This window comes from Notamacropus eugenii, chromosome 7 (assembly GCF_028372415.1).
Source record: "Notamacropus eugenii isolate mMacEug1 chromosome 7, mMacEug1.pri_v2, whole genome shotgun sequence".
Classification (NCBI taxonomy): Eukaryota; Metazoa; Chordata; class Mammalia; order Diprotodontia; family Macropodidae; genus Notamacropus; species Notamacropus eugenii.
Window position 1 is genome coordinate 146,176,161 of NC_092878.1, and position 9,976 is coordinate 146,186,136.

Consider the following 9,976-nt stretch of genomic DNA (forward strand, 5'->3'; position numbering starts at 1 on the left):
ATCTTTATGGCATCCTTTCTGTACTGGATTGTGAAGTTTTTATGCCCTACTACATGGTCAATTTCTGTATATGTGCCACATACTGGTGAGAAAAACATATATTCCTTTCTATCTCCATTCAATTTTTTCCAGAGATCTATCATATCTATGTTACCCAGAGTTTTATTCCCCTCCTTATCTTTTTTCTTGTTTATTTAAGTTTAGATTTATCAAGTTCAGAGAGGGGGAGGTTGAGGTCCCCCACTAATATAGTTTTGCTATTTCTTCCTGTAACTCCCTTAACTTCTTTTCTAAGAATTTGGATGCCATACCACTTGGAGCATATGTGTTAATAATGATATTGCTTTGTTGTTTATGGTACCTTTTAGCAAGATATTGGTTCCTTCCTTATCTCTTTTGATTAGATCTATTTCTGCTTCTGCTTTGTCTGAGATTAGGATTGCTACTTCTGCTTTTTTACATCAGTTGCAGCACAAGACATTCTGCTCCAACCTTTTACCTTCACTCTGTGTGTATTCCCCCATTTCAAATGTGTTTCTTGTAAACAACATATTATTGGATTGTAGGTTTTAATCCATTCTGCTATTCATCTTTGTTTTATGGGAGAGTTCATCCCATTCACATTCACAGTTATGATTACTATTTGTGTTTTTCCCTCCATTCTCTTTCCCACCATTTGTACTTTTAATTCTCCCTTCTCCCTTCCCCTCCACAATAGAGTTTTAATTTTTGACCACCACCTCCCACATTCTTCACTTCTTTTTTTCAGTCCCCCTCCCTTTTACTCCCCTTTACCTTTACTACTTCTTTCCTACTTTTTAACTTCCCCTCCCCTTTTTCTTCCACTTCTCCTCCTACTGCCTATAAACTAGTTAGATCTATATACTTAAGTTTATTGTTCCCTCCTTGAACCAAATCAGATGAGAGTACCTCTCAAATGGTGCTCATCTCCCTCCCTTCTTTCCCTCTACTCTAATATATTTTGTGCCTCTTCCTGTGATGTAATTTACCATTTTCTGTCTCCTCCTTGTCCCATCTCCTGTTAAAATCTATTCACACCCTTAAATCATATTTTTATCATCTCATCATTTACTGTACATGTGCTCCCACTATCTATGTATTTCCCATTTATATTTCATAATAGAAATACAATTCTCAAGATTAACAAATATCATCTTCCCTTAGAGGGAATGAAATAGTTTGACCATATTTAGTAGCAATTTTTTCTTTTCCCCATTTACCTTTTTATGCCTCTCTTGAGAACTGCATTTGACAATCAAATTTTCTATTGACTTCTGACCTTTTTATCAGGAAGGTCTGGAAATTCCTTATTTCATTGAATGTCCATCTCCTTGCCTGAAATATTATGATGAGCTATTCTGTGTAATTCATCCTTGGTTATAGTCTCAGCTCATTTGCCTTACAGAATATCGTATTCCAATTCCTTCGATCTTTTAATGTAGAAGCTGCCAAGTCCTGTATGACCCCTATTGTAGCTTATTGATATTTGAATGATTTCTTTATGGTTGCCTGTAGTAGTTTCTCCTTCACTTGATAGTTCTGGAATTTGGTTACAATATTCCTTCTTTTTAGTTTGGGATCCCTTTTAGGAGGTGAATGGTGGATTCTTTCAATGACTATTTTGCCCTCTGGATCTAGGACTTCTGGGTAGTTTTCCTTGATAATTTCTTGGAAGATATTGTCCAGGTTCTTTTTTCATCATGGCTTTCTGGTAGGTCAATAATTCTTAGATTTTCTCTTGTGCATCTCTTTTCCAGTTCAGTTGTTTTTCCAACTGGTTATTTTACATTTTCTTCTGTCTTTTCATTCTGCAGATTTTGTTTGACTTATTCTTGATGTCTCATAGAGTCATTAGCTTCTACTTGCCCAATTCTAATTTTTATCAGATTGTTTTCTTCAGTTAACTTTTGCATCTCCTTTTCCATCTGCCCAATTATTCCTTAGAAGGAATTATTTTCTCCAGTTACTTGTTTTTTACTTTCTTTTCCATTTGTCCAATTTTTGCAGTTAGGTTTTGTGCTTCCTTTTCCATTTGTCCAATTTTCCTTTTTAAAGAGCTGTTCTTTTCACTGAATTCTTTTTTCATGCTTTTAAAATCATTGGCCAGTTTTTCTTCTGTTTTCTTCTTCAGCTCTTCCATGAGTGCTCTTTTTGCATGCCACCAGTTCATAGTCCCTTCTGAAGTTGCAGGTGGGAGTATGATCTCAATACTAACCTTTTTGGCATTCCTGTTTTGGTCCTTTTCCCCATAGAAAAATTCTAGGTCTTTCCTTTCCTGCTTTGCTTCTCACTCATGATGATGATGCTTTGTGTATTGTGGCCTCTGGTTCTCTCATCTGGAAACTAAAGAACCTGGGGCTGAACTGTCTGGTGTGAGAAAGCAGAGGCCAGGTGAATTCTTTTGTGTGTGTGTGTGTGTGTGTGTGTGTGTGTGTGTGTGTGTGTCCTTGGATTAGCCATGGAGCTAGCTTTTTAAGTCTAGGGAAGTAGTGGTCTGGTCACAGGAGATCTCAGCTGAGCTAGAACAAAATCAGGCTCAGGGGTTGGTGATCCCAGCTGCCCTAGTGTCTTCCCATTTCCCCTGGAGTGCTGAGGCATGCCTGGGGTCCTGGTGTTGGTGATTGCAGGGCTCCACCCTCATGGAACTCTGAATCTCTTCCTGGTTTGCTGAGGTGGGGCTGTCTGGGACTGCTCTGGTTCTCCATCATAGTAAGAGGAATATTCCTTATCAATTCTCCTAGTCTCATGTACTACAAGATTGTGTTTGCCCCTTCTGCTGATCTCACTGATCCAGGATTTTTCTAGGGAAATATTTATGGTTCCTTCAAGGTCAACAAGGGGAAGGGGTGAGCATTTACCAATCACTCTGCCATTTTGACTCCAGAAGTTCAAGTAAGTGACTTACAGACATTTAGTCCGCGGACTAATAGTCTCAGGAGCAGCCGCTGCAGATACCTGGGGCTCCGTGGCTCTCACTCACTTGGTTTTGCTGGACTCCTGTCCTCGGCTGTTTTGCCTGAGGTTCCACTGCCTCAGATCATCCAGGGCTTTCCTGCTTGACCTGTCCATGGCAGGGACTGACTGCACTCTGTGCTGTGTGTTCCTCCACCCCTGTGGAATGGATCCTTCCCTTCAACCTTCCAGTCTGTCCTGGACTGTGAATCTGTCATGGTCTGTCTTCTATTGGATTCTACCCCTCCAAAATTTGGTCAGATTCTCTTTTTAGAGGTATCTGAAGGAGTCTGTTTAAGAGCTTAGGTGAGTAGTTGTTCTCACTCCACCATCTTGGCTCTACCCCCTGCCCCTGTATTTATTAAGAAAACTCCTCATGTATCCCCATTGCACACAATGCTTGTTTTCATCTTTAGTTGGATCGTTTTATGACATTTTTGAAATGTCCCTCTCTGTCTATACTTTTTATGTTTTTTAAAGCATTAATGTATGTTCTATTATTCCAAAGGACTTTTTATGCATCTATTTAGATTAATTGTGTGTTTTTGCATGTTCTTTCTTTAAATAGATTGATTTTGTTAATTATTTTTCTAGTTTTGAATCATTCTTACATCTTTGATATAAAGCTGACTTGGTCATAATTAATGATTTCTAGAATATAGTGGTGTAGTTTGTGTGACAAGATATTATTTTTAAAATGTGAATTGATAGGTATTAATGATATTGATTTATAGGTTTCCTTTACTCCATCTTTCCTTGGTTTAGTATTAAGACATATTTGGTTCACAAAAAGAGTCTGATAAAATACTTTCTGTCTCAGTGTTTTAAAATAATTTGCATGATGTTGGTAGCAATTTTTCTTCAAATATTTGATAGAATTATCCTTTGAATTCATCAGAACCAGGGTTTTTATATCTTTGGGAGTTTCTTTACAGCCACTTTCATTACTTTTTCTGAAACTGAATTACTTAAGGTTCACATTTAGTTTTTTGTTTGTGTAGATATTTTATGCTGTGTTTATATAGTTTCCACTGTTTCAGTGTCTCTTTTCACTATTTTATTCATTCTCCTGTTGAATTTCTTGTTGCAGGAATTAATTTCTTTTTATAGTTTCCTGTTGACCTAATTACAGTACATCACATATTCCTCTCTATAGTCTTCTGTTCCTTTCCCTTTTATTGCACTGTCTTATTCTATAATTTAGTTCCACAAAAAAACCAAAAACAAACAACCAAAAAAAAGCATTGATTCACCCATAGGCATCATGTTAAAAGTTAAAAGTGTTTCAGACCAGCTCCTCCATCATCATTTCTATAAAAGTTTGACTTTAACCCTTGACTTTTGCTATTGTCTTAGAAAATAATCACTTAATAGTCCCTCTGTTGTTGTTTTATTGTTTTTACTGTTATTTCAGATCCTATGGGTGTCTTTCTCTTTGTTGCATTTTTTTCTCTTTTTTCTCCTTCATGGTTTGCTATATGTGTTTATTATTTTTGGGTTATTGTCATTTCAAGTGTTTGCAAAACAAATAATTTGCTCATGTTTTGAGGTTTTTGTTTGTTTATTTGTTAGGAATTATTCACTTAACCTCCCTTTCATTGATTGATCTATCTTTTCACTGTTAACTAGGCTCAGGTTTATAAAGCATATTACCTCTAGTTTTATCTTAAACTCCTTTGCTCTTTATAATGCAATATAATATTCCTTTTTGTGATTTTGGTGGATGCAAAATAGACTTTTGTAATTTGAATTTCCTGTTTTATACGTGAAGATATTTCTCCTATTTAATTGAAGAATTTTGTGTTTTTCACTGTAATATTAAATTTAATCACCATGTCTTGGAATTTGCAGTACTGGTGTGTGTGTGTGTGTTTCCTGTAGGTGATCTATGAATTTTTTTGATTGACATTTGTTTTCTGTGTTCAGAAGTTATGAATAGTGTTCTTGTATTATTTCTTGCTTTATGGTGTTCAGATTTTTTGACTTATGTTTCCCTGGAAGAAAAAAATAATCCTTAAGTTGTCCCTATGTACCCTGTCTTAGAAATAAATATTTTGTTTATTTAGAGACCACATGTTCTTATAACTGGTCTTCTTCCAGGTTGCACTTCATTTCCATATATTTGCATTCCTAAACAATTATTCTCATTTTCATTTTTTGGGGAGAGACTTTAAACTGTAGATCCCAGTTTTTCTTTTTTTGCCAATTATTTTTGCTACTCAAACCATAATTTCATCTTTTACACTTAGTATTTCTCTCTTGAATCACTATAGAAAATCCTTTTGCAGTTCCATGTTCTCTTGAGAATACATCAGGGATGGATTTATTTTATCACCCTTATCATGGATAGATTTAGTATCCTTTGTCTTTCACTTCAGAGATATTTTGACAGGCATGGATGTCCTGAAAGTCATTGTCCCTTCTGTTTCTAACATCTTCCTTATAGGTTTATCAATTTATGGTCAAGATTTTAAATTAGACATTCTTGCTCCTGAAATCTTTAGTAGTTTTTATTCTTTTCACCCAATATTCTCTTACCACTCACCTCTGATATCTTTTTCTTTGATGGAAGATTCTCCAAGAATTCAGATTCCTCAAAACTCTCAGTTTTTTTCTCAATCAGGAATTCACTTTTCATTGACTTCAGCTCTTGTCCTAAGTTACTTCTAATGGAATAGAACTGGCCTCAGCTGGATGATAGTCACATTGCCTTATCTGTGATCCAGTCTCCTCAATCTCAAATAGTGACCTGCCTCAGTTTCCTGTTTTCTAGTTCTCTGGAAGAACACTACTGTAGCCCACCACTGCGCAGCCCCAAGCAGGGAAAGCTTCCCCTTTCTTGTACCACTCCCTCTTTCACATAGGGCAAGGGAAGCATGGTTGAATTCTGTTGTTGGTTAATGCAGAAAGATGGAGTGAGAGAAGGGGAAGGGAGAGGGGTGGTAGCTAGCAGAGAATGCAGCAGCAACCATGGAATTGCTGACCAGATACCAGAGTGTATAACCCTAAGTCCTACTGTAAAGGCTTGCAAGAGTCAGAGGGGTGGTAGGAGTCAGGATACTGAGTGATCAAGTTAGGGATCAGGCTTACTCTCCCCTGATGTTTATTTTTCAGCTTGTTACCTTATTCAGGTTACTGATGTCTTCATATGTGGAGAAAGCTGCGATAATTTTGCTCTTGTACATAATTCTTATTATAGACAGTTTTGAGTGGCCATGAGTAGTAGAGAAAATATCTAGCCCATTCCCTCTCAGGTTATATGACTTCAAAGTCTCCTTTAAGTGTTAAGAATGAGTTTCTTTATTCTGTTGACAGCATGTTTTTACTTTATTTTCTTCCATATGAGAGCATCTTATAAATTCCCATATACTTTTGCTTCATAATGTGACTGGCTTCTTTTTTTTCCTTTGGCAATGTATGGGGACTATAGAAGTAGTGAATAGATACAGTAACTTGAATTAGTCTCAAGAAACCGAGCTATCAATTGCATTCTTAACAGCAAATTAAAAAAAAATAAAATGCTACATGTGTCCTCTATATGAGGACCAGTTGTGCTGTTAATTTTGCTTCTACTGCTGTTACTGGAAACCAGAGCTAGTCATTAACAGGTTTTGGCAGCCAGATGAATGAAGATGATTGAGAGCCAAAATTATATAAGCAGTACCCACAGGATTCTTGATAGTATCAAGAATGGGAGGAGCATGCAATGTATTTTAATGTTTCAAATTAAAAATTCTTTGGCAAAGTAACCCTTTCCTGTCAAGAATCAGAGTATCTAGATAGCTTAAGAGAGTCTGTTCATACCCTTCTATGGAAGGAAGAACAGCTGTGATACATGAATGAATAGTCTGAATGGAGAAAAATGTCACGAGGGAAATGTGTGAGAGAATGTATAGACAGAAATATATATATTTAATTTGGAGAAAGAAAAGTAAGGTTCAAGCAGAAGTTGTTTAAAGTATTTGGGTGGTGATCCAAATATTTATCCAAAGGGAGCCCAACTTCAAAAGTTCAACGTGTGTAGAATCATCCAATCCAATCAAAACATTTACTTTGTGTCAGGCACTAAACTAGGGATTGGGAATACAGCTGGGTTGGGGGAGCAGTCCTTGCCCCCAAGGAGTTTATATTCTAAATAGGAAAAGAATATGTATACATATAAGTATATAAAAACTTTCTATAAATTTAAAAATCTCACAATTCTAACTTCTAGACAGGGATAGAAATATGTGACTTATTGCTTTCGTCATCGTCAGTCATCATCATCTCCACCCCCACCAGCAACAACAATTATTTCCTTGTTCCAGGTGCTATCCTAAGTTCTAGGGATACAAAAAAAGAGAAAAACATGATTCATAATCTCAGGGAGCTCACATTTTAGTGAGGGAGTTCGTCTTGAGTTGTTTTTCAGTCATATGTGAGTCTTTGTGAACCATTTTGGGATTTTCTTGACAGAGATACTGGAGAGGTTTACCGTTTTCTTCTCCCTCTCATTTTGTGGATGAAGAATTGAGGTAAATAGGTGTAACAGCAAACATAGGTTATTGGATTGTTTTTCCCAAAGGGAAGCAACTTTTAAGGGGTCAACAATTTTCTTTAATTTTACATTCACTAGCTCAGGGGAAAAAGCAGGACTCAATTGTCAGAGAAAATATTAGCAGAGGAAATGAAGAGAAATTAGCTTAAGATCAACAGACAGGGCTCTCACTGCCTGAATCAAAGCAATATTGATATACACTTTACATATACCACTGTATTGAGAGAGCCTTTACATTTGAGCAATTGGGGGTAGGGGGTCTGAACATAGGGCTACTCAGAGCCTCAACCAGATAATCCCAAGACCCTTCTCATAAATGAAAGCCATGAGGGTAGTGATGCCCTCTGGCTCTGAAAAGTTTATACATTCTCTGAGGACAGTTTTTGCTTTGGGGGCTTGCTTTTTGGAAGAAGGTTCGTGTACCAGATAAACTCTGGGTAGCCACTAAGGAGCCCCAAGACTGTGAAAACCCAGATGCTGGTGCTTCTCTCTCTGGTAACTATGTATGTATGTAATGGTCAGACAGTTGAATCTATATGTTGACCTGTGATGTATGTATTCCTCATGGTCAGACAGGAGCCCTGTCTGTTGGTCTTTATTTCTCTGCTTGTATTTTTTCTGTTGGTCAATGTGATTAAATAAGATTGTTGACCCCTCAAAAGTTGCTTTTCTTTTAGAAAAGCAGATCTAAGAACCTGTGCTAGCAGGGTATCGTAGATGTGTCAGGGTACTTGCTGCTACATATGGTGTAGTTGGGCAGGATCTGCAAACTAAAAGGAAATATGGGGGCTGGGATAATTGTTCATTGTTTCCCAGTTGTGGTGGCTGTTGTTCTGTGGAGCCATGAAACAGAAGCTGTGTGCTGACCTTGATGAGGTCAGAGCAAAAGTGGAGAGCAACCTGCATCAGGACTCAGGCAGGAGCCAAGAGAAGGAGGAAGCACAGAGTTAGGAATTCAACCCTAGGGCAAGATAAAGACCAAATTACAAGGCAGGAAAGTTGAGTGTGCTTTCTTGTAGCATTCTCCTGGAATGATTTGGGGCCCAGAAGATAGAGTTGTTTATGTGGGTGGGTGGAAGTGCCATGTATCCTCAAGGACCCCACCCTGTAGGCTTTGTTGCCTAGCCACCCCCTTGGAAATGGGGACTAGAGTAGTGTTAAGACTGGGACTTGGCTCATTAGAGCCTGCCCCTGAGAGTACCAGGAGGAAGCCTACAACACCAGTATGGGGAAAGGACACACTCCCCAAAAGGACTTTATTTGAGAATTTTTATTGTTTTGGATTGAGGAAGGAGGAGCTAGTTGCTCACTCCCCCCAAAATATTACATTATGTTATGTATATACCTTTGTTTTTGTTTAAGGCCATGTGACCTCTCTGGTAATGAGTTGTTATGTTATGGATTCTGCAAATGTGAAGTTCACAATGTATTTATTTTGTGGGAATTATGTCGTATTTACTCAAGAAATGTTAATGCTTATTCAGATACAAGTTGCCTATCTTACAGGCATGAAAGATCTTGAGGCTGAATGTAATGTAAACAACCAAAGGCAATGAGAGCTAAATATCTTCTTGACCCGTTAATAGGAACCAGATGAAGCCTACTAAAAGAAGCTTGATTAGGGAGGCTTGATTTGTAGGAAGGTCCACACCTTTTGTTAATTATTAATTGATGCCCTCTGGCTCTGAAAAGTATACATATATATGTATACACACATATATATATACATATATACATTGAGGTGAGGTTTTGCTTTGAGGGCTTACTCTTTGGAAGAAGGTTAATGTGCTGGATGAGACTCTGGGTAGTCATAAGGGTCCCCTCCCTCTCCCTCCCTCCCACTTTGAAAACCCAGATGTTGGTGCTTCTCTCTCTGGTGACTATGTATGTATGTATGTAGTAGTCAGACAGTTGCATCTGTCTATTGATCTGTGATGTGTATATCGCTTATGGTCGGACCATTAGAAGCCCTATCCCTGGGTCTTTATTACTCTGCTTGTATTTTTTCTTTTGGTGAATGTGATTAAAGAAGATTGTTGACCCTTCAAAAGTTATTTTCCTTTTAGAAAAGCAGATCTAAGAACCTGGGCTATCAGGCCATCCTGGGCATGCTAGAGTGCTTACTGCTATAGTCCCCAAAATAAAATACCAACTTAGGGTATATATACATTTCTCAGAGCCAGAAGGCACCACAACCCTCATGATTCAGTGCCTAATAAGAAATTAGTAAAAGATTTGAAAGTTTTCTACAAGCAAACCTCCCCTAAGCAAGCTTCCCTTAGTGGGCTCCACATGAGGCCTATTAATGGTTGGGGAAGATCTTAAATGCCATTAACATTACATTCAGCCTCAAGATCTTTTATGTCCATTATATAGGCAGCTTGTGTCTGGCTCTTAAGAAATAAGTACACCATAATTCTCACAAAATAAACACATCATGACTTCACATTTGCAAAATACAAAGCA